The sequence below is a fragment of the Dasypus novemcinctus genome, chromosome 21 (assembly GCF_030445035.2).
Source record: "Dasypus novemcinctus isolate mDasNov1 chromosome 21, mDasNov1.1.hap2, whole genome shotgun sequence".
NCBI classification, from domain to species: domain Eukaryota; kingdom Metazoa; phylum Chordata; class Mammalia; order Cingulata; family Dasypodidae; genus Dasypus; species Dasypus novemcinctus.
In genome coordinates, this window is record NC_080693.1 from 57,756,422 (window position 1) to 57,782,536 (window position 26,115).

At 41.2% G+C, this 26,115-nt stretch overlaps 1 protein-coding gene and 2 pseudogenes across 2 annotated transcripts in view; 2 read left to right on the top strand and 1 right to left on the bottom strand.

Annotated features, from left to right (window-relative positions):
- NPEPPS (aminopeptidase puromycin sensitive) overlaps positions 1 to 26,115 on the bottom strand; it is a 125,070-nt gene that overhangs the window by 65,839 nt on the left and 33,116 nt on the right. The gene's annotated exons all lie outside the window — the stretch shown is intronic.
- LOC139437221 (peroxiredoxin-like 2C pseudogene) lies at positions 5,886 to 6,520 on the top strand (annotated as a pseudogene).
- LOC105746064 (14-3-3 protein theta pseudogene) lies at positions 7,388 to 8,097 on the top strand (annotated as a pseudogene).

Sequence of the window (26,115 nt, forward strand, 5' to 3'; positions counted from 1 at the left end):
CTAAGAGTTGAAAACAGGGACTCGGATATTTGAACATCAATGTTCAAAAGCAGCATTACTTGCAATGGTCAAAAGACAGAAGCGGGAAACGGACTTTGGCCCAGTGGTTAGGGCGTCTGTCTACCACATGGGAGGTCTGAGGTTCAAACCCCGGGCCTCCTTGACCCATGTGGAGCTGGCCCATGCGCAGTGCTGATGCGTGCAAGGAGTGCCGCCCCACGCAGGGGTGCCCCCCGCGTAGAGGAGCCCGACGTGCAAGGAGTGCACCCATAAGGAGAGCCGCCCAGTGCGAAAGAAAGTGCAGCCTGCCCAGGAATGGCGCCGCCCACACTTCCCGTGCCGCTGACGACAACAGAAGTGGACAAAGAAACAAGACGCAGCAAAAAGACACAGAAAACAGACAACCGGGGGGGGGAGGGGAATTAAATAAATAAAAATAAATCTTTAAAAAAAAAAAAAAAAGACAGAAGCAACCCAAGTGTCCATCAGCAGATGAATGGATGAACAAAATGTGGTATATACATATAATGGAATATTACTCAGTCATAAAAAGGAAATTGATATATCTTACAAAATGGATGAACCTTGAAGGCATTAAGCTGAGTGAAATAAGCCAGACACAGAAGAACAAACACTGTATGGTTTTACTTATATGATATACTAGAATAAGCAAACACATAGAGACAGAAAGTAAATTATAGGTTACAAGGGCTAAGGATGGGGGTGGGGGGAGGTGGGCTGGGGCTGGAATGGGTATAGTTTCTGTTTGGAGTGAGGAAAAGTTTTGGTAATGGATGGTGGTGTTAGGAGCAAAATACTGCCAATTCAATTAATATGAATTGTACACACAAAAGTGATTAAAACTGAAATTTTTGTATTATACATGTTACCACAATAAAAAAAAAAAACAACACAGGCTAAGTGATTATGTCATGGAGATCATCAATGTTCCCCATATGACATATATCAATGAAAAACTACCTTTCCTAATACTTTATGAATGGGGACTTATGGCTAGGAATAAAATTTCCAGTGACCACATAATATATTGATTTAAAATGAGGTTTATCTCAAAAAATCTTACAAAAGGGAGCAAGTGGTTGAGTGCCCACCTCCCACATGGGAGGTCCCAGGTTCAGTTCCCAGTGCCTCCTGAAAAAAAACAAAAAAGCAAACAACAAACAAAACGAGCAAAAAAATCAACTCAGGGAAGCCAATGTGGCTCAGTGCTTGAGCACTGGTGTCCCACATATGAGTTCTCAGGTTGAAGCACCAGTGCCCAGAACCTCAAAAAAAAAAAAAAAAAAAAAGAGAAGATAATACTCTGGTACTGCTAGATGGTTCAAAGGATGGAAAGACACTAATACTAAGGTATACATAGAAAACTCTGAATAAATATGCTTCACTGAAGTACAGAAAAAGCAATATACCTAAACTAACATTCTGTAACTTAAGAACTTAAAAATATGTATATGTAAATAAATGTTATAAGTAAACACTTTATAATGCATAAATACATCTTAAACTTGACTAAAAACTTTTTAAAAAAATTTTTATTGGGAGACGAGAACCTTACAATCAGGCACACATTCCTCTGGCATGCAACTCCCTGAGCCCATTTCTACACCCATAGAACTAAAATCTTAACATAACCTATTTCTTAGTTATTTGAAGATTAAATTTTTAAAAAGGGGGTTAGGGAAGTGGATGTGGCTCAAGTGGTTGACTGCCTGCTTCCCATGTATAAGGTCCTGGGTTCAATCCCCCATACCTCCTAAAAACAAAAACAAATGAATAAATGAAAAAAAAAAAACAACAACTCTCATTGGGAAGCAGAAGTGATTCAGCGGTTGAGCACCTGCTTCCCATGTACAAGGACCTGGATTCAATCCCCTGTACCATCTTAAAAAAAAAAAAAAAAGGGAAGGGGATGTGGCTCAACTGATAAGAGTGTCCACCTACCATAATAGGAGGTCCAGGGTTCAATACCCAGGGCCTCATGGCCCGTGTGGTAAACTGGCCCACACGCACAAGGCGTGGTGTGCGACACAGGTGCCTCCTACATTGGGGTGCTCCACACACAAGGAGTGCACCTTGCCAGGAGAGTTGCCCCGCACAAAAAAGTGCAGCCCGCTCAGGAGCGGCACCGCACCAAGAGAGAGCTGATGCAGCAAGATGACACAACAAAAAGAGACACAGAATCCTGGTGCCACCTGAAAAAAATGCAAGGGGACACAGAAGAACACACAGCAAATGGACTCAGAGAGCAGACAGCGGCCGGGTAAGGGGGAATAAATAAAGAAATCTTTAAAAAAAAAATTATTGGGCGGCGAACTTGGCCCAGTGGTTAGGGAGTCTGTCTACCACATGGGAGGTCTGCAGTTCAAACTCCGGGCCTCCTTGACCCAAATGGAGCTGGCCCATGCACAGTGCTAATGCGCGCAAGGACTGCTGTGCCACTCAGGGGTGTCCCCCGCATAGGGGAGCCCCACGCACAAGGAGCGTGCCCCGTAAGGAGAGTCGCCCAGCGTGGAAGAAAGTGCAGCCTGCCCAGAAACGGTGACGCACACACAGAGAGCTGACACAAGAAGATAACGCAACGAAAAGAAACACAGATTCCTGTGCCGCTGACAACAACAGAAACGGACAAAGAAGATGCAGCAAATAGACACAGAGAACAGACAACTGGGGTGGAGGGGAGAGAAATAAATAAATAAATCTTTTAAAAAAATGTATTGCAATAGAGATTCACTTATACCTTAAAAGTTTACACATGACAATATAGAACTATAGATTTCATATAATGAACTTATAAATTGGATTTTTAAATACCTTGTTTAAAAAGAGTAATTAATAATTTAGACTACAAGTTGAAAGTTCAGAACTATGTATACAGTATACTATCATTTGTGAGCACTCTATCTATAGTCATACATTAAGAATGTATACATTGACAGGGAACCTCTCTCCAAATCAGAGGTCCCCAGGGTCGAATCCCTCTGAATCCTAGAGGAGAAAGTTGAGAAGAGAAGACAAAAAAAAATAGATACAGATGATCACGGAGCAAATTGACAGCAGAAACAGCAGGGTGGAGGCAGGGGGGAAAATCTTAAAAAAACAAAACAAAACATATGTATGTCTGTAAATGCTTGGACTTCTACAAATCTAGGTGTACCTATTTAGGCTCTTCCAAGTTTGGTTTATTAACAAGGAAGCACTACTGCCTAGGTCTTTAGAAATTGGGCCAACCATTATTTAAAAAATCATACTCATTCTTTAAGAACACAGAAGGTGAAATGGTTCACCTTGTTTGTACAATCAATCTTTCCAGAACGTAACATTCCTCTTGCATGCAGAGATAACGGTAATTAAAACTGTAACTAAAAGAAGGCAAGCACTCAATCATTGCAGCACTTGGCCTCTGCCATAATTTCATAATCTCTTTCATATGAGTTCATCCAGGGTAAAAAGTTAAGTTTTCTGCTCAGCATTTGTGTATGCATGCTATTTAGTCCAACATGTTTTCCTGAAATATTTCTGCTCATTTTCACAAAGAATATAGATCCTTATGAGAAGAATGTCCCAGCTTCCATGGCTTCTTCAGGGAATCCATTTTACTTAATTTACTCTAATTACCACCTGCTAGCCTTTCCCACTCTGTCACTTAATATTTTAATTCTGGTCTTCCTCTTTGGCTAGAATAGGCTTCCAAAAGGATACTATGCCTTTTCTTTGGTAAATACATCCTATCCTGAGGGAAGCCTACTGTGTCCATTAAAGCCAATTTGATTTACAAAGAATAATACAATCATTAGTTATAAAATAACTTCTGCTTTATTAAATAAAATCTAGATCAGTTTCCCCTAAATAAAAATTTGCTAAAATACATTCATATGCTCTTTCGAAAACAATGCCTTAAGAAAATGATTCAACAAACATAATATCTCAATTTAATATTTTTTTTTTTAAAGATTTATTTATTTCTCTCTCCTTCCCCCCGCCCCGGTGTCTGCTCTCTGTGTCCATTTGCTATGTGTTCTTCTGTGACCACTTCTATCCTTATCAGCAGCACCGGGAATCTGTGTTTCTTTTTGTTGCATCATCTTGTTGTGTCAGCTCTCCGCGTATGTGGCGCCATTCTTAAGCAGGCTGTGCTTTCTTTCCCGCTGGGCAGCTCTCCTTATGGGGAGCACTCCTTGCACGTGGGGCTCCCCTACACGGGGGGACACCCCTGTGTGGCAGGGCACTCCTTGCACGCATCAGCACTGCGCATGGGCCAGCTCCACACGGGTCAAGGAGGCCTGGGGTTTGAACCGCAGACCTCCCATGTGGTAGGCAGATGCCCTATCCATTGGGCCAAGTCCGCTTCCCTCAATTTAATCTTTTATTCATAAGTACTATGTTAAAGGGGAAGCCAGATGTGGCTCAAACAGTTGAGCACCCACCTCCCACATAGGAAGTCCAAGGTTTGGTTTCCAGTGCCTCATAAAGAAGAGAAACAGCAAGCAAACAACAAGCAAAAACAAAGAGTACAAAAAATGGGAGCAAACTACGAGCAAAAAGAAGCAAAAAACAAGCAAAGAGGCGAGGGAGGGGGCAGGGGGAATAAGTACTGTGTTATATAAACATAAAAGAATAAAGAAAGAAAGAATAGTTTCCACTCGTGGACAAAAGGCTAAAGATCTTACTGAATCCCGGATTCTTTGTATAATGACTGGGGCATAAAACATTATCTAGATAGTGAAGAGTCTTATGCATTTTTAAAAATTTTAAATGCTATTGATACTAAAAAAAAAAAAAATCTATTTTAAATACTATATTGACCAAAAACTATGATTTTCTTAATCAACAGATTTAAAAGTTTAATTACTATTATGTGAAATACCAAAGGGACACTGCAGAGCAGTAGGGAAAAGATAGTGTTTCTAATATATGACACTGGGACAATGAATTTCCATTGGAAAAATATCAAGCTTGAACTAGACTTACACCATCCTAAGAAAGAGATTATAGATCTATTAGGAAACAATAAAGCTATTAGAAGATAATATAGGAAAATATCATCATTATGGTGGAGTAGTCAAAAAGATTTTTAAGAAACAAAATGCAATAACTGGGAAGCAGATGTGGCTCCAGCCATTGGACGTCCACCTACCATATGGGAGGTCCCAGGTTCAGTTCCCAGTGCCTCCTAAAGAAGACAAGTCAGCAAGGTGATGCAACCAGGAAACACAATGAGAGACACAACAAGCAGGGAGTGGAGGTGGCTCAAGCAACTGAGCACCTCCATCCTACATAGGAGGTCCCGGGTTCCATTCCCAGTGCCTCCTAAAAAAAGGATGAGCACACAACAAAGAGACACAGAGAGCAGACAGTGAGCACAAACGATGGGGGGGGGGATAAATAAATAAATCTTAAAAAAAAAAAGGTAATACTCATAGAGGAAAATTTTACTCCAGGAAAATTAAGAACTTCTGTATATAAGAAGTACCATGAGAAAGTGAAGCAGAAGATATTCGTAACACATAAGCAGCAAAGAACTTACAGATAGAATATAAAAGGAATCCCTTTAAATCATAAGAAAAACAGAAATCAGTATAAAAATGGGCAAAATCTTTGACACAACAGAAGAAATACAGAGGTCCAATAACATATGGAAAGGTGGCCTATATCACTAATAATTAAGAAATAAAAATTAAAACCTTAAAAACACACCACTATATACCCACCTGAGTAGCTAATAGCAAAAGTCTGAAAATACCAAGTAGTTATAAAGATATAGAGTAGCTGGAACTCACACTCCTGGAGGCAATATATTTGGCATTACCTAAAGATACATACACCCTATAATCCAGTAATTCCACTCCTAGGTATATACTTTCTTTATGGAAATATGTGCGTATGTGCACCAGAATAGTGCCCTGACAGAATCCTGCTCTTCTCTGTACGCCCCTCCCAGCCGTGGCTGGTGTGGACCCGGGGTCCTTGGACACAGGGTGCAATGGCCACTCCAACCATCAAAACAGCATTTCCTGTGTTATATCTACAAGGAATAGAAGATTTGACCAAAATTCCCAAGAGTTGTTGTTTGTTTTTTTTTTACAAGAAGCAACTGTCACCCTTAAAGGTAGGACAGTTGTCCTGCCATCATTTTGAGCTTTTCTACAAACTGACTGAATATTTTCATGAAATCTATGTTGATACTGAGAGAAAAATTTATAAAAGATTGGGAATGAAAAGACATGAAGAAATTGCTGTCTCAGGACAGTGCCCCCTATAAAATGTCAAATATACTCTCAGGAAACATTCAGTACCTGTGGTGGGTAATGATTGGCCTACATTTTGATTTTCAAGGAGACCCACTCAGCAAGACAGAACCCTCATTTTAGGTCCAGGTAATAACATTAATTTTATATGCCACAATAGGAAAAGATTGGATCACAAACCTATCAACTCTGTTCTACAGCGTGTAGGAGTTCAGCATGTAAACTTTACAACACCTTCAGTTATCCATGTGTGATTCAAGACTTACTTCCAGTTGGATCCTGGAGAAAATGACCTTAAATATTTTGGATGCAGTAGCCTTCTCTCACTTGCTGGCCCTTTCAGTCTTTGAAGAGTTACGAAAACATACAGAAATAGTTTGATGAATGAATTGCATGTTAAAAGGTTGTAAAGCTATATAAAGGTGTAAAATTAAAAATACCATTCCTAACATTTGTTCACATTATGATATATGCATTCAGGGAAAAAACTTTTGCCATTAAAATAATAAAATTTTTCCCAGTTCCTGCCAGAGAAGATGAGTAAGACGTGAGCTGACGCCATGGGCTGGCATGGCGAGCTGACACAACAAGACAACGCAATAGGAGACACAAGGAGGAAAACATAATGAGAGACACAACAAAACAGGGAGTGGAGGTGGCTCAGGTGATTAGGAATCTCCCTTCCACGTGGGAGGTCCTAGGTTCAGTTCCTGGTGCCTCCTAAAAGGAAGACAAGCAGACAATGAACAGACAGTGAGCACAAACAATGAGGGGGTGTGGAGAAATAAATTTTAAAAACAAATCTTTAAAATAATAATAAATTTTTATGAAGACTATTAAGGGCAAGAGAAAGCAACTCAAGACCATTTTATTCAGTAAAAAAGCAGGATATTGAATTGTATAAACAATATAATCCCATTTTATATGTATATGTTTATATGCTTGGGGGGAAAAAAAACCCAGGAAATAGCTTTGTACGAGCCTAGAGCAGATCCAAGAGGAGGGACTTGCATCATGGCTGCCAGGATGGGGAAGGCTGCCCAGGAGGCCTCTTCCCGAGCTGGGTCTCTCTCCTCCCCAGCTCTCACCCAGAGGCCTGCACCGCCACCCCCACATCCACTATGGAGAAAAGAGAATTGACCCAGAAGGTGAAGCTGGCCAAGCGGGCTGAGTGTGACAACGACATGGCCATGTGCATAAAGGCCATGACAGAGCAGGGGGTTGAGCTGTGCAAAGAGCTGTGCAACCTGCTCTCAGTGGCCTACAAAAACATGGTCAGGGGGCGCTTGGAGGGTCATCTCCAGCACTGAGCACAGAACTGATACCTCCAACAAGAAATTGTAACTGATAAAGGACTATTGGGAGAAAGTGGAGTAACAACTAAGGTCCACCTGCACCACAGTCCTGGAATTGTTGGATAAGTAATTAACCAATGCAAGAGTAAGGTCTTCTATTTGAAAATGAAGGGAGCTTACTTCTGGTAACTTGCTGAAGTGGCACATGGCAATGATTGAAAACAAATGATATTTAGTTCCCAAAAAATTTACTAGGCATTTGATATAAGAAGGAGATGCAACCTACATATCCAATCCACCTGGGGCTGGCTCTTAACTTTTCTGTATTTTACTATGAGATCCTTAATAACCCGGAGCTTGCCTGTACTCTGGCTAAAACGACTTTCGATGAGGCCATGACAGAACTTGATACACTGAATGAAGATTCATACAAGGATAGCACCCTCATCATGAAGTTGCTTAGAGACAACCTAACATTATGGACATCAGACAGTGCAGGAGAAGAATGCGATGTAGCAGAAGAGGCAAAAAACTAAATACATACAGGATGTCATCTTTCCCCTCAAGAACCTTTTTACACATCTCCATCCCTTATTCCACTTGGATTTCCTATAGCAAAGAAACCCATTCATGTGTGTGGAATCAACTGTTTAGTCTTTTCACACTGCAGCTTTGGGAAAACTTAATTCCTTGATTTGTGTTTGTCCTGGCCTTCCTGGTGTGCAGTACTGCCATAGAAAAGTATTAAAAATTTCATTTCACATAAACATAAGTAACTTCCAAACACTTATGTAGAGCACTAAAATGTGTCTGGTATTTAAGTAATCTGAACCAGTTCTGCAAGTGACTGTGTTTTATAATACTGTGAAGATAAGAAAATGCAGTTAATTACAATTAAAGAGTATTCTACATAACTTAATTTCTACATTCTCTCTCTTACTCTTCCTTCAGGGATTTCCTTTCAATAAACAACTTTTCAATGCTCTTAATTTATTCCAGAAGCATTAGATTGAATGGAAAAACATTTGACATTTCTTGGCTGGTGGTCACAGGGTCACAAACTGAAATGTCTCCTACATAATAAAGTATGGAGGTCAAGTATATCTGTGGCAACAGGGAGTTTCATTATTCACTCTTCATATACTACAGTTTAAGTTGACAACTAACTTTCCAATAAAAATTCACTTATACTCAAAAAAACAAAACAAAGCAAAACCAAGATCCTAGAGTTGGTAGGTGTATCCAAGAGACTTCAATGGTGTTCATTTTTGGGTTGTCCATGTGTCAGCTGAATCTCAACAGAGTTGCAACACATACTCTCCAGTTCAATGGACTCACCCAGGACAACTAACAGGGAGGAGATGATGGAGAAACAACATACCAAGGAACCAAGAATGCCTATAACTGCAAGCAAGAGAGTCCCGTCCATCAGATGTATGAGATCAAAGCCCACTCAATTAATGGTGGAGTGGGTATCATCATTCCAGAGTCTTCAGGATTGGGAAATGAACTATGGATTAAAATAAACTTACTGATAGTCTACTATGGACTTACTGTGATTTTAGCAACGGAAGAAATACTGCTGTGGAGGTAGTGATCCATGGATGATGTGGGGTTAGGGAGAGGGAAAAAGAGGTATAACGGGGGTATTTTCAGGACTTGGGAATCATCCTAAATGACATTACAATGACAGATAAAGTTCATACCTTACAGAGTCGAATGCGAGAGAGTGTAAACTACAATGTAAGCTATAAGCCATGCTTAGTGGCAATGCTCTAACATGTGTTTATCAATTGCAATGAATGTACCAGACTGATGAAAGATGTTGCTAATGCGGGAAAATTTAGGAGGTGTGGAGAGCGGGACATAGGGGACTTCCCTAAGTATTCCCTATAACATTTATATAACCAAAGTATCTTTTAAAGAATTTAAAAAGTAGGAAAAAAACCACAAACGAACCAGGAAACAATTACACCAGAACTGTCTTTACACAGTAGGATTATAGGGATTTTATTTTCTTCTCGATACTTTTCCATATTTTCCAACTGCTTTATAGTGAGCATAATTAATTTTTTAAGCCAGGAAAAGATGTTAAAGTGACATGAAGAATATATTCCTATATAACAAATTCTGCAAAGTTGCAAATTAAATAGGCTATAGTCCACATGTTTTCATCCTGATTGCTTTACTAGGAGAAAATGTGGCAAATGGAATACCTTTCAAATAGTCCAGGTTCAAAGCATTTTGCCATCGCACATCCACTATCAATTTCAGTAGAATTTTATTTTTGGTAAAAGGAAAAAAATATTTGCTTTAAGTATTTAAGAGATAGATCTAAAATATGATCATACTTTTTCAAAGAAAATTTTAAAATTTGTTTAAACTAGAAAATCTTTTTAACTTGAAAGTGTACTGTGGTTTGGTTGTATGTTGCTAGGCAGTTGCTATGTCACCTCCCAATTGCTTTTCTTTAGAAGATTATTGTCATCATTTTACTAGAATCTTAATACATTTTAAAAAAGATTTATCTATTTATTTATTTCTCTCCCCTGCCCCCACCCCGGTTGTGTGTTCTCTGTGTCTATTTGCTGCGTCTTCTTTGTTCGCTTCTGTTGTTGTCAGCGGCACGGGAATCTGTGTCTCTTTTTTTGTTCTGCCATCTTGCGTCAGCTCTCCGTGTGGGCGGCGCCATTCTTAGGCAGGCTGCACTTTCTTTCGCGCTTGGCGGCTCTCCTTACGGGGGGCACACTCCTTGCGCGTGGGACTCCCCTACGTGGGGGACACCCCTGCGTGGCACGGCACTCCTTGTACCCATCAGCACTGCACATGGGCCAGCTCCACACGGGTCAAGGAGGCCCGGGGTTTGAACCGCGGACCTCCCATGTGGTAGACAGACTCCCTAACCACTGGGCCAAGTCCGCTTCCCTTAATACATTTTAATGTTGGATGTGTCTCAGAAATTCTGATGAAAAGTAGAGCAAGGGAAGCGGACTTGGCCCAATGGACAGGGTGTCCGCCTACCACATGGGAGGTCCGCAGTTCAAACCCTGGGCCTCCTTGACCCGTGTGGAGCTGGCCCATGCGCAGTGCTGATACACGCAAGGAGTGCTGTGCCACGCAGGGGTGTCCCCCGCGTAGGGGAGCCCCACACACAAAGAATGCACCCCGTAAGGACAGACGCCCAGCGCGAAAGAAAGTTCAGCCTGCCCAGGAGTGGCACCGCACACACGGAGAGCTGACACAGCAAGATGATGCAGCAAAAAGAGACACAGATTCCTGGTGCCACTGATAAGGATAGAAGTGGTCACAGAAGAACACAAAGCGAGTGGACACAGAGAGCAGACAACTGGGGGGGGGGGGGAAGGGGAGAGAAAAAAAAAGTAGAGCAAAATGAAAATATTGGTAATTATTAACAAGTATAATACTATTCTGAACTTAGAAGACTTTTATATAAAGCCTATGAAGTCACAGAGAAAACAAATATTTAATGTCTCCAAATATTTGAATGTTTTCACATATATGTACATGAACAAGTATGCTTTTAACTAATAAAAGTGAAATTTTTCATTAAGGAAAAAAGTATATAGCAGCTCCAAACTGAAGCAACACATCAATGTCTAACAATGAGAGAATGGATAAATACATTTTGTTATTGCTATAATGGAACGCAGGGAAGTGGCAAAAATGAATTAATACCAGCTATACAAAACAACATGGATTAATCTTAGCAGCATTTTTATTGAGCAAAAGAAGCATATACATACTATATTGTTCTACTGATGTAAAACAAAAAAATAGATTAAGCTATATTATTCAGGTATGCACACTTAGATGGTCACACCATAAAACAAAACAAGAAAATTATTATTTTAAAAAGTCAGGGTAGGACAACCAGCAAAATGGCAACAGAGTAAGGAGCTCCTAGAGTCAGCTCCTGATACAGGGCAGTTAGTAATCACTCAGAGCTATCTAAAGCACCTATTTAGGTGCTCCAGGAGACCAGAAGAGCATTCTGCCACATCCTTGAAAAAATGGAAGGAGGCGATTACTCATCTGCAGAGATTTGTAAGTAGAGCGCTCCACACCATGGAGGCCAGTGCCCATCCTCCACTGGAGGCACAAGCGACCAAGGGAGCTATTTCACGGCTGGAATTGGAAGCTCCACGTCCCAAAAACGGGAAAGAAAGAGACTGCTGGGCACCAACTTCAACTACTGATTAGCGCATTCAGTGGACTAAAGTATAATCCTAAGAACAGCTAAAGTTTGAACCTGTCCAAGTCAGAAAGAGGCCAACAGCTGCCATTTAACTCTGCACCTGGCACAGGGGAAGCCAGGTGGAATGAAAATCACAATGCTAGTAGGTACCAGCTTTTTTTCATCTAGACCAGACTGCAGCTCTATAAGGCCCAGCCCCACCTCCAGCAGGGAAGAAGCTGGGGAGACCTGCACCAGCCTCTCCAGGAATCTACAGGCCACCCCATGGAGGCCAGTGATCATCCTACTTTGGCAGTGCAACCTGCCCCAGGAGTTGTTCTGTGACTGGAATTGGAAGCTCCATTTCCCAAAAACAAGGGAGGAAGAGACAGCTGGCCACTGATTTCAGCTACTAATTAGTAAATTCAGCTGGCTAAAGTATAACCCTAAGAACAGCTGAAGTTTGAACCTGTTCAAGTCAGAAAGAGGCCAATAGCTGCCATTTTGACTCCAACCCCAGCATGAGGGGAAGCCAGGCTGAATGAAAATCACAGTGATGGTAGAGGTTGTTTTCTTAAACCCAGATTGGCCTGCAGCCCTAGCCTAGGCTTCAGCCCCACCTCTAGTAGGGAGGAGGCTGGCAGGTCCTGACCAGCCTATCCAGGTAAACTGTAGGTAGCTTTGGCTGGCACAGACTGAATAATCAGAAGATTATCAGGGCAAATGTAGTCAGCTTAGAACCATACTGCATAGACTGCTGCCCACACCTGCAGCTCCATCCCTGCCCTAGGCAGAGGAGAAAGGGGCGTGAAGCTTTATCAGTCTCTCTGGGCAGCTATAGCCTAGGCCTGCACAACTTGGATTATTTCACATAGCTATTACTCTGTTACTATCCCTGGCAAAGGAGAAAGTTGGAAGAAGCTTCATTGGTCCCTGGGGCAATGAGGGCAGCTTGAGTCTCCACAGCTTATAGCACCAACTACATCCTTGGCTCCTACTACACAACCAGCAACAGAGAGAAAGGGTAGGAAGCCCTAAACTAAAGAGAAAAACTGCACCCAGAATAAATACTCTAGTAAGCCAGATGCCAAGACACCAACAAAAAATTACAATCCACACCAAGAAATGGGAAGATATGGCCTAGTTAAAGGAAAAAGATAAGCCTCCAGATGACATAAAGGAGTTGAGACAACTAATCATAGATGTTCAAACAAATCACCTTAATAAATTCAGTGAGATGGCTAAGGAGATTAAGAAGATTAGCTGACACTGGATGAACAAAGAATTTGAAAGCATACACAGAAAAAAAGCAGATCTTATGAGAATGAAAGGCACACTAAATGAAATTAAAACACATTGGAGGTGGCGGACTTGGCCCAGTGGTTGGGGCATCCGTCTACCATATGGGAGGTCCGCAGTTCAAACCCCGGGCCTCCTTGACCCATGTGGAGCTGGCCCATGTGCAGTGCTGATGAGTGCAGGGAGTGCCGTGCCACGCAGGGGTGTCCCCCACATAGGGGAGCCCCAAGTGCAAGGAGTGCGCCCCGTAAGGAGAGCCGCCCAGTGCGAAGGAAAGTGCAGCCTGCCCAGGAATGATGCCGCACACACGGAGAGCTGACACAACAAGATGACGCAACAAAAAGAAACACAGATTCCCGAGCCACTGACAACAACAGAAGCCGACAAAAGAAGACGCAGCAAATAGACACAGAGAACAGACAACCGGGGTGGGGGGGGAAGGGGAGAGAAATAAATAAATAAATCTTTAAAAAAAAAAAAACAAATTGGGATACACCAAATGTAAGGTAAGAAATATAGTTGGTAGTAATATTTTGACAATGCTCTTGTATAGTTTGTAACAAATGTTTCACACCAATGCAAGGAGCTGGTGGAGGGGTGATGTATAAGACCCCTGTGTGATGTTATATATGTTTATTTTGTAAATTCACAATCTTTACTATACCCTTATTGTTTATGTGTGTTCATGTATGAATAATATACTTCAATAAAAAAATTTAAAAATTAAAAAATTTTTAAAAAACCACATTGGGGAAAGCAGATGTGGCTAAGTGACAGAGCTTCCACCTACCATATGGGAGGACCTGGGTTAGATCGCTGGGGCCTCCTGGTGAAAAAGAAGAGAAGGCATGCCCGTGCAATGAGCCCATGCCCACACGATTGCCCACATGGTGAGAGCAAGTACCTGCGTGGTGAGTCAGTGCCTGTACAAGTGAGTCACACAGCAAGATGATGCTACATCAAAAGAGAGACAAGGAGAGAGTCAAGGTAAAGCACAGCAGAAACCAGGAACTGAGGTGGCACAATCAACAGGGAACCTCTCTCCACATCAGGGATCTCCAGGATCGGGAGAGAAAATGAAAAGACGAGACAATACAGACAGCAAAAACAGCAGGACGGGAGGAAGGGAAAGGGGAAAAATAAGTCTTTAAAAAAAAACAACACACAAACTGGAATACTGCAATGATGGCTTCAGGCCATTATACATTTTGTCAAAACCTATAAAATTTTGTGGTACAAAGTTTAACCATAATGTAAACTATAGACCATGGTTAATAGCAATACTTCAATATGTATTCATCTACTATAAAAAATGTACCACACTATTGGAAAATGTTGTTAGTTGGGGAAACTATGGGAGGGGTAGGGGTGGGATATATGGAAATCCCCTATATTTTCAATGTAACATTTATGTAATCTAAAGCTCCTTTAAAAATAAAGAAAAAATGCACATTAAAAAAGAACAGATTGGAATCATATAACAGATTTGAGGAGGCAGAAGAAAGGATTGGTGAGCTTGAAGAAATGACCTCTGAAAGTAAACATACAAAAGAACAGATGAAGAATGGAAAAAATTGAATAAGGTCTCAGGGAACTAAAAAACAGCAAAGGCATGCAAACATACATGTCATGGCTGTCCCAGAAGGAGAAGAGAAGGGAAAAGGAGCAGAAGGAATAGTTGAGGAAATAAAGGTAGAAAATTTCCCAACCTTATTGAAGGACACAGATATCCTCGTCCAAAAGGCACAATGTACTCCCATCTGAAAAAATCCAAGAAAACCAACTCCAAGACCCATACTTACCAGAATGTCAAATGCTAAAGACAAAGAGAGAATTCTGAGAACAGTAAGAGAAAAGCATAACATATAAGGGATACCCAATAAGATTAAGTTCTGATTTCTCACCAGAAACCACGGAGGCAAGAAGACAGTAGTATGATTTAAGATACTGCAGGAAAAAAATACACAGCCAAGAATGTTCTATCTGGCAAGATTGTCTTTCAAAAATGACTGCAAGTTTAGAATATTCACAGATAAACAGTCACTGAGAGTCTGTAACCAAGAGACCAGATATGCAGGAAATACTAAAGGGTGTGGCAACAGCCTGAAAAGAAGAGAGAAGCCTGGAAAAGAGTCTAGAAATGAAGATTATATCAATAAAAGTAAATGAAAAGTGTCAAAAGATTGGTAAATAAAATATGGCAGAAAACTCAAATATCTAGGAATAAACTTAACCAATCATATAAACCACTTGTACTCAGAAAACTACAACTCAAAGTTAAAAGAAATTTTAAAAGTTCTAAATAATTGGAAGAACATTCCATGCTCAGAATGGAAGACTAAATATCATTAAGATGTCAATTCTACTCAAATTGATATACAGATTCAATGTAATCCCAATAAAAATTCCAACAGCATTTTAAAAATAATTAGAAAACACAATTTATCAAATTTGGAAGGGTATGGGGTCCTAATAGCCAGAAACATCTTAAAAAGGAAAAGCAAAGTTGGAGGACTCTCATTTCTGGACTTTAAAATCATATTACCTAGCTACAGTGGTAAAAACAGCATGGTCCTGGCAAAAGACAGACACAAAGACCCATGGAACCAAACTGATGGTTCAGAAACAGACCCTCACATGTATGGTCAAGTGATTTTTCACTAACCTGTCAAACCCACCCAGCTTGGGCAGAATAGTCCATTCAACAAATGATGCTGAGAGAACTGGATAGCCATAGCCAAAAGAAGGAAAGAGGACCCCTATTTCACACCTTATCCAAAAATTAACTCAAAATGAATCAAAAACCTAAATATAAAAACAAGAACCATAAAACTTCTAGAGGGAAACGGACTTGGCCCAGTGGTTAGGGAGTCCGTCTACCACATGGGAGGTCCGCGGTTCAAACCCCGGGCCTCCTTGACCCATGTGCAGCTGGCCCATGCGCAGTGCTGATGCGCACAAGGAGTGCCGCCCCACGCAGGGATGTCCCCGCGTAGGGGAGCTCCACGCGCAAGGAGTGCGCCCTGTAAGGAGAGCCGCACAGCGCGAAAGAGAGTGCAGCCTGCCCAGGAATGGCGCCGCCCGCACTTCCCATGCCGCTGACGACAACAGAAGCGGACAAAGAAACAAGACGCAGCAAACAGACACAGAGAACAGACAACTGGGGGAGGGGGGGAATTAAATAAATAAATAAATCTTTAAAAAAAAAAACAACTTCTAGAACAAAATGTAGGAAAATATCTTCAAGACCTGGTGGTAGGTAGTGGATTCTTAAAGGAGATAAGAGGAGGACTGAGATGAACTACTGACGTTTAATGTATGTAGAAGTTTTAATTAGCTTTACTGTAAAAGTGTGGAAATACACAGAGTTGATAGTAACACATTATAGTGAGTAACAGCTGCTTTATAAATGGGGACATGGCTGAAAATGGTAGTTTAGGGATGTAAATACCAATTGACAGAATGCTAAAGAATAATCTAGGAACTGAAAAGCACAGTAAACCCAATGGTGGATGAGAACTGTGGTTGACGGTACAGACGCAAGAGTGTCCTCTGTAAACTAAATCAAACGTACATCACTATTGCAGGGGGGTGGAAATGTGGAGAAGCATGGGAAAAATACAACCGGAGTGACCTATGGACTGTGGTTAGCAGTAATAATGTAATATTCTTGCATCTATGCCAAAGATATAAAATGGGGGAGTATGGAAAATGTGTGCCAAGTGTACACTACGGACCTGGTAATAATCGGCTGATAGTATCTCATAATCCTTAACAAATGTTCCACCATAGTGTGGTGGGTTGGTAGAGAGGTGCTGTTCAGGAATTCTGCACATGTGCATGATTATTTTGTAAGTGTACAACCTCTGTCATAAAAACATATTTTAAAAATAATAATAGGGTGGCTTGGGAGGAAAATACACCAAATGTAAGATAAGGACTATAATTGGTAAGATTTTGACAATATTCTTTCATAATTTTTAACAAATGTCACATGACAATGCAAGGTGTTGGTGGAGGGTTGATATATGGGACTCCTACATGTTACGCATGTTTGTTTTATAAGTTCACAACTTTTACTATACACTTATTGTTTATGTATATTCATATACAAATGATATAAAAATAATAATAGGGTAGGTTGGAGGAAAAATACTTTGGTTAGTAGTAATATTTTGAGGATGCTCTTTAATCATTAGTTAAAATTGTTTAACAACAATGCAAGGTACTAGCGGTAGGGTGAGATATGAAAGCCCTGTATGATGTTATATATGTTTGTTTTGTTAAGTTCACAACTTACACTTAACAATACACGTATTGTTTACATATGTTCGTGTATGAGTGATACGCTTCAATAAATTTTAAAAATTTAAAAAAAGTCAGGGTAGGGGAGCCAACGTGGCTCAGTGGTTGAGCACTGACTTCACATGAGGTCCCAGGTTCAATTCCTGGCCCTAGTACCTCAAAAAAAGAAGGAAAAAAAAAAAAAGGAGGAAAAAAAAGTCAGTATAAGGTAATCTCTGGGGGGTAAGGTAGGGGATGTGATCAGAAAGGGGTATATGAAAAGTCTTCAGGGAAGTGGACTTGGCCCAATGGATAGGGCATCCGCCTACCACATGGGAGGTCCAAGGTTCAAACCCCGGGCCTCCATGACCTGTGTGGAGCTGGCCCACGCGCAGTGCTGATGTGTGCAAGAAGTGCTGTGCCACGCAGGGGCGTCCACCTGCATAGGGGAGTCCCATGCACAAGGAGTGTGCCCCGTAAGGAGAACCGCCCAGCGCAAAAGAAAGTGCAGCCTGCCCAGGAATGGCGCCGCATACATGGAGAGCTGACACAACAAGATGACGCAACAAAAAGAAACACAGATCCCTGTGCCGCTGACAGTCACAACAGAAACGGACAAAGAAGAACACGCTGCAAACAGACACAGAGAACAGACAAATGGGGTGGGGAGAAATAAAATAAAAATAAATAAATAAATAAGTAAGTAAATAGTTTTGCCCTGGTATCTTTTTTCTTTCTTTCTTTTTTTTTTTGAGAGAAGTACCAGGGATTGAACCCAGGACCGACTAAGCTACACCTGCTCCCCTGCCCTGGTATCCTGAGATACAAATACAAAATCTTTGAAAATTTCTAATACCAGGCCCCAATTCTGCTATACTTCCAAAAGTCCTTTATAAGATATATATTTGGAACTCAGAATATACTTTCCTCCAACTAATACTATATGTAAATAATAGACAATCTAGCTTGCATAATCTTTTATAACCCACATATGACTGAATAGTTTAGTATACTAAATCAAACACATTTTGAGGGCTTTATTTTGTTATTTGGTTGGCAACTTACCCATGATATTGTTTCTGTGGTTTTAGAAAGCATTTCACAGTGCAATGAAAAAAAACGTTCACAGTTCAACAAAGCCTTGCAATGGCCACCTACTAAAACTAAAAAAGCTAGGTGGCAGCACGGGTGGGGTGGGATCTCTTAAAAGCATCAAAGAGCAACAGGATAAGAACATCTAGAAGATGATGCAATTCCAGAAAGAAGAAGCCCTGCATTCTAGGCGTCCTGGGCCCAACAACAACATTGACAGCCCTGGTAAACTAACCCCTGATTTGGACTAAAAACCCAAAGAAGTGATACTGTCACAGTAAAGGTGAACAAAAAGAAAACTAGCCCACACATGGAATGCAACTAGATTTCAGAAAATATAAAAATCAGGGAAGCGGACTTGGCCCAGTGGATAGGGCATCTGTCTACCACATGGGAGGTCCGCAGTTCAAACCCTGGGCCTCCTTCACCCGTGTGGAGCTGACGCACGCAAGGAGTGCCGTGCCACGCAGGGGTGTCCACCATGTAGGGGAGCCCTACGCTCAAGGAGTGCAGGCCGTAAGGAGAGTCGCCCAGCGTGAAAGAAAGTGCAGCCTGCCCAGGAACAGCGCCGCACACATGGAGAGCTGACGCAGCAAGCTGACACAACAAAAAGAAACACAGATTCCCGTGCCGCTGACAACAACAGAAGCAGACAAAAAGAACATGCAACAAATGGACACGAGAACAGACAACTGGGAAGGGGAGAGAAATAAATAAAATAAATCTTTAAAAAAAAATATCTGAAATTGGAAAAACGTAATCCTTGGGTACTAGTGATCCCCAGATGAAGGAAAAAAAAAAACCTCTGTAGAGGGAGTGCTTGAAGCTCAGTGACTGAGCATCTGCTTCCCATGTATGAGGTCCTGGGTTCAATCCCCAGTACCTCCTTTTAAAAAAGATCCTCTCTAGATGAAGATAACATTATCCTATTTTGATCACACAATTTTCCCAATTCAATATTCAGCACTCAAACTGTGGCACATCAGAAGACAAAACAAGTTAAGTAAAAACAGCTAAAACAATGGGCAAACAAAACAGGAACCCTAGATATTACTAGACTACTCATTTATCTGTTTACTATGTTCAAGGAGAAAAAAGTTAAAGCCTGAAAAATTGATCAGAAAACAAGAAGCTACTTTAAGGGGGAAAAAAGACAAGCAGGGAAGCAGATGTGGCTCAAGTGATTGGGCTCCCATCTATCACACAGGAGGTCCAAAGTTTGATACCTGGGACCTCCTGGTGAAGGCAAGCTGGCCCGCACAGAGAGATGGTCCATGTGGAGAGATGGCCCATGCAGAGTGCTGCCTTGCACAGGAGTTCTGGCCCAGACAGCTGGCACAGCAACAAAATGACACAACAAAAAGAGACACAGAGGAGAAACAATAAGAGATGAAGCAGACTGGGAGGTGAGGTGGCCCAAGAGAACAAGCACCTCTCTCCCACTTGGGAAGGTCCTGGTTCCCAGAGTCACCTAATGAGAATACAAGCAGACACAGAAGAACACACAGTGAATGGACACAGAGAGCAGGCAATGGGGGGGGGGGGGGGGGGAGAGGAGAGAAAGAAAGAAATCTTAGAAAAATTTTTTTTTCAAGAAAAAAAATCTAGGACTAAAACATGAAATCACGACCACCAACACTCAAGGACAATCTTAAAAGAGATTAGATATAGCTGAAGAGAGAATTAGTGAACTGGAAGATAAACCAGGAAAAAGATCCAAAACAAAGTACATAGTGCAAAAACATAAAAAACAAAAATGACAACAACAAGGGAAGATAAGTAATACAGAGGATACATTACAAGGCCAAACATATATTTAATGGAAGCCCAGGAGGGAGATAAGAGGACAAAATGAAGGAGAAGCAATATCTGGAAAGATAGTGGCTGAGACGTTTCTAAAATCAATTAAAGATATTGAGTCATATATTCACCAAGACCTCCAAATCCCAAACATACTACATTTTTTTCACAAACCAACTGGGTTTGGTATAGTTAAATTGCAGAAAACCAAAGACAGAAAATTTTTAAAAGCTGAGATACGAGACTGGGAGGAAGACTTTCATCTAAGAAAAAAGAGCCTAAAAGCTGACTTCTCAAAACCAAAAATGGAAGAAGACTGACAATGGAATGTGCTGAGAAAATAACTGCCAATCTAGAATTTTATACACAGTGAAAATAATCTTCAAAATGTACGTTATAGATAAAAAGTAAAGGGTATAACACTGTTGCACTTTATCAAGATTCATCAAAATGTAAAAAGGGCTCCAGAAAAAGAACAAATTTTACTCTAAGTAAATTATACTTCAATAAAGTTGGAATAAAAAAAATTCCTCTTTCAAAATGAAGGTTAATTAAAAAAAGCAAAGATATGCTCAAAAAAGCAAAAACAAAGACTTTGCCTTCTTCAAAAAGAAAATGGCTTTAGAGGAAATTTGGAATGATGAGCAACACATATAGTAATTATCTGGGCAAATTTAAGTGAGCGAGCATAACACTGTATAACACAATAATGTCTTATGAGTCTGAAATAACTTTTTATAAGTATAAGAGAATTAAACTAAACCACAACAATAGCATATAAGTCAGAAGGGAGATAAATGAAGACTAAGTGCTCTAAGACCCTTGCATTGCCGAGGAACAAGGTAAAAGAATCAATTAACAGTGAATTTTTTAATTTGGAAAAAAAATCTTTCAAATTAAGAGATATTAAGAGAAAATACATAACCAAGTGGTAAGTTTAAAGCCAAATATAACAGTAATTACATTAAATGTAAACGGAGTAAATGCTTCATTTAAAAGAAAAAGATTTTCAGATTGGATCTAAGAATGGAAAAAATGTACAATATGCTGTTTACAAGAGATATACTTAAAATGCAGGACTCAGAAAGGTTCAAAGTAAAAGAATGGGGAAAGATATGACATGTAAACATTAACTAATAATTGACAGAACAAGTAGGAAAATAAGAATAAAGAGTTAACAAAACTGGGAAGCAGACGTGGCTCAACTGGTAGAACATCCATCTACCATATGGAGGGTCCAGGGTTCAATCCCCAGAGCCTTCTGACCCATGTGGTAAACTGGCTCGTGCACAGTGCTGCCGCATGCAAGGAGTGCCCTGCCATGCAGGGGCACCACCGCGTAGGGGTGCCCCACGCTCAAGGAGTGCACCCCACAGGGAGAGCCGCCCCTCGGGAAAAAAGCGCAGCCCACCCAGGAGTGGCACCGCACACAGGGACAGTTGACACAGCAAGATGACGCAACAAAAAGGGATGCAGTTTCCCAGTTCTGCTGGATAATGCAAGCGGACGCAGAAGAACAAACAGCAAATGGACACAGAGAGCAGATAACGGAGGCAGGGGAGAAATAAATAAAACAAATCTTAAAAAAAAAATTAACGAAACTAACAGTTGTGATCTAATAAAACATATATAAAAGATCAGATGGCGACAGATTGACAGGCAGAGCTGAATGTTCTCACAAAAATGGAGAAAGAACCTGTCTGGGGGACCTAGTTTGGGGGTCAGCAAATGAGGATAGTGCTACACAACTCCCAGGAGGACAAGGGACAGAGAGACAAAGAAGCTGAAAAGATAAGCATGAGTTCCCAAGCCCCAGTAGCAGCCAGGAAGGTCTTCCCTTCCTCAACCCCAAGATATTAAGCTGGGATAAAATCCCTGTCTCACTGCAGTCAACTGAGAGGGGAAAAGACATCTTTCCTGTCCGCTTTTGTAAGGGAATAGGGAGGGGAGGATGGGGCGCTTTTCTGCATTGAATTCTGCCAGCAAAGCACAAGTTGAATCTCTGATCTGGCAATTCAACACAGGAATACAAGAAAGCCCAGACTGAAACACCTCCATGGAAAGGTGACTAGTGCCATCTGCTGGCCTGTCTGGAAACTGCATGGACAAAAACTGCTTGCACTCTATCCAACCCCAGTGAGGAAATCTGTGCCCCATAGTTGAGTTTCTAGCCTAATTTTGAAAACTTAAACTGGGCAGTTTTAAAGACAGAATAAGTTCACCCAAATATCAAAGAAGAGCTGTGGGGGGAAAAAATAAGCAAGAGAGAGAAATTAGCCATCAGAGTGAAGACATCAACATATTCAGATGTCTAGACATTAGGAAAAAATTATAAACCATACTACGAAACAGGAAGAGATGGCCCAGACAGAAGAACATACCAAATATCCTAAAAAGATACAGGATTTAATACAATCTCATCAGTGATAATCACACAAATCTCCTAAATCATGTCAAAGAACTTACAGAAAAATTTACAGAAAAAATATCCTTTAAGAAAAAAAGGATATTAGAAGATACTGGAAGAGCATAAAGAACAACTTGAGAGCCTACAAAGAAAAGTAACAGACCTCATGGGAATGAAAGACACCATGGATGAGATTAAAAATACATTAGAAGCATATAAGAGGGAAGCAGATGTGGCTCAACTCATAGATCCTACCATATAGGAGGTCCAGGATTCAAATCAAGGAACCGTGTGGTAAGCTGGCCCATGCACAGTGCTGCCATGTGCAAGGAGTGCCATGCCACACAGGGTTCTCCTCCATGTAGGGGAGCCCCACGTGCAAGGAATGCGTCCTGAAAGGAGAGATGCACTGCGCAAAAAAACCCCAGCCCACCCAGGAGTGGCACCGCAAACACGGAGAGCTGACGCGGCAAGATGATGCAACAAAGAGAGACACAGATTCCTGGTGCCGCTGAGAATGGAAGCGGACACAGAAGAACACACAGCAAATGGACACAAATGGGCAGGGGGGAAGGGAGAAATAAATAAAATAAACCTTAAATAAAATAAACCTTAAAAAAAAAAAAGCCTATTAAGAGCAGATTTGAATTGCTTGAAGACAAAATTAGTGATTTCAAGGACAGAACATCTGAATTGGAAAAGACAGGAGAACAGAAGGAGAATGGAAAAAATGGAACAGACTCTCAGGGAATTGAATGACAATGCAAAATGCACAAACATTTACATTATTGGTGTCCCAGAAGAAGAGAATGGAAAAGGGGCAGAAAGAGTATTTGAGGAAATAATGACTGAGAACTTCCCAACCCTTATGAAGGACATAAATAAATATCAATATCCAAGATGGATGACGCACCCCAAACAGAATAAATTTGCATAGACCTACCCGGGAACACCTACTACTATTCAGAATGACAAATATCAGAGTTAAAGAGAGGAAGGATTCTGAAAGCAGCAAGAGAACAGCAAAGCATCACATACAAGGGAAACTCAATAAGCTTAAGTGCCAACCTCTCATTAGAAACCATGAAGGAGAAAAGAAAGTAGTATGATGTATTTAAGGTACTGAAAGAGAAAAACTCCCAGCCAAAAATTCTGTATCCAGAAAAGCTGTCCTTCAAAAATGAAGGTGAGTTCAAAGTCTTCACAGACAAACAAAAACTGATAGACTATGTTACCAAAAGACCAGCTTGCAAGAGATACTAAAAGGGGTGCTGCAACCTGAAAGGAAAAAACAAGGGTGAGAGATTTGGAGCAGAGTTTATCAAAGCCCAATGAAGGAAAATGCATAGCATGAATTATTTGAATCTTTTTTTATTATCATTTAAAGTTTCAGACACAGGGACATTTATTCTGGAGAAACAGGGCAAAACTCCTATTTGTAAAGTAAGCCTCTCAGCTGAAGCATATAAATCTAAATGGTAGCATTACTGTGTAGTATTTGGACTATGCTTTGATAAGTTATGGTTTATACTTAAGATCAGGATTCTGAGCATGTTTTAGATGTATAAATTTAATCCAAATATATGGATGGATACATTTTAAAGACACAACCTGAAAAGCAAATTCTTGAATAGAAAATAACTTGGTCAGTGTGATTAAAATGTTGACTCATTGACTTCTTTTTTTTTTTAAAGATTTATTTTATTTTCCTCCCTTCCCTTCCCCCTCCCACCACCCTGCTGTTTTTGCTTTCTGTATCCATTCGATGTGTGATCTTCTGTATCTATTTCTCTTTTTGATCTTCTCATTTTTTCTCCTCTAGGATTCCTAGGATTTGATCCTGAGGACCTTTGATGTGGAGAGAGGTTCCCTGTCAGCTGCGCCACCTCAGTTTCTGGTTTCTGCTGTGCTTCACCTTGACTATCCCCTTAGTCTCTTTTTTGTTGTGTCATGATCTTGCTGCATGACTCACTTGCACGGGCACTGGTTCACCACGCAGGCACTCATATGGGCACTCGGCTCACCACACAGGCACTCGGCTCGCCACGCAGGCACTCGGCTCGTCACACAGGCACTTGGCTCGTGACACAGGCACTTGGCTTGCCACATACAGGCCACTGGCTCACCACACAGGCACACTTTCTCTTCTTTTTCACCAGGAGGCCCCAGGGATCAAACCCAGGTCCTCCCATATAATAGGTGGAGGCGTTATCACTTGAGCCACATCAAAAAAAGACACAGTTTCCCAGTGCTGCCAGATAATTCAAGCGGACACAGGAAAACACACAGTGAATGGACACAGAGCAGACAACAGGGGAAAGGGGAGAGAAATAAAATTTTTTTAAAAATCCTTTTTAAAAAGCCTATTTAGCTTTATTACAGAAGTTCCCTATTTGCTATATTTTTTATTTTTTAAAGATTTATTTTTTATTTCTCTTCCCTTCCCCTCAAAACCCCCCATTGTCTGCTCTCTATGTCCATTTGCTGCATGTTCTTCTTTTGTCCGCTTCTGTTGCTGTCAGCAGCACGGGAATCTATGTTTCTTTTTGTTGCGTCATCTTGTGTGTCAGCTCTCCGTGTGTGTGGCGCCACTCTTGGGTAGGCTGCGCTTTTTTCACACGGGGCAACTCTCCTTGCGGGGCGTACTCCTTGTACGTGGGGCACCCCTACGCAGGGGCACTCCTGCATGGTATGGCACTCCTTGTGCATGACATTACTGTGTATGGGCTAGCTTACCACACACATCTGGAGGCCCTAGGGATTGAACCCTGGACCCTTCATATGGAGACGGACGCTCTATCAATTGAGCCACGTCCTCTTCCCCTAAACTGGCTTTTCAGGGAAGCGGATTTGGCTCAACTGATAGGAGTGGCCACCTACCATATAGGAGGTCCAGGGTTCAAACCCAGGGTCTCCTGACCCATGTGGAGCTGGCCCACATGCAGTGCTGATGTGCACAAGGGGTGCCATGCCACGCAGGGGTGTCCACCACGTAGGGGTGTCCCACACACAAGAGTGCACCCAGCAAGGAGAGCTGCCCGGTGTGAAAAAAGCACAGCCTACCCAGGAGTGGCAGTGCACACATGGAGAGCTGACACAGGAAGATGATGCAATAAATCCCAAGATTACTCAGCAACCATATGTATGGTCAACAGACTGGTAATTAGGAATTCTAATTTGTAGACCCATAATATCATATCCTGAATCAAGTTCAGAAACTTTAATTAGGGTATAAAATCTAGAAAGGTACCACAAAAGAGAACTCAAGCTTAAGATGGAAAATATTCTTTCAGTAAACTGAAGACTAATCATGGAGGCAGAAAGGTAAGTTTTAAAATTCACTCAACGGGGTGAACCACCAAGATGGCAGTGGAGGAAGAAGTTCCTAGAGTCAGTTCCTGCTACAGGGCAGTTAGTTAATACCCAGAGCTCTCTGGAGCTAGATGAAGGACTTGTTTAGGGGCTCCAGGAGGCCAG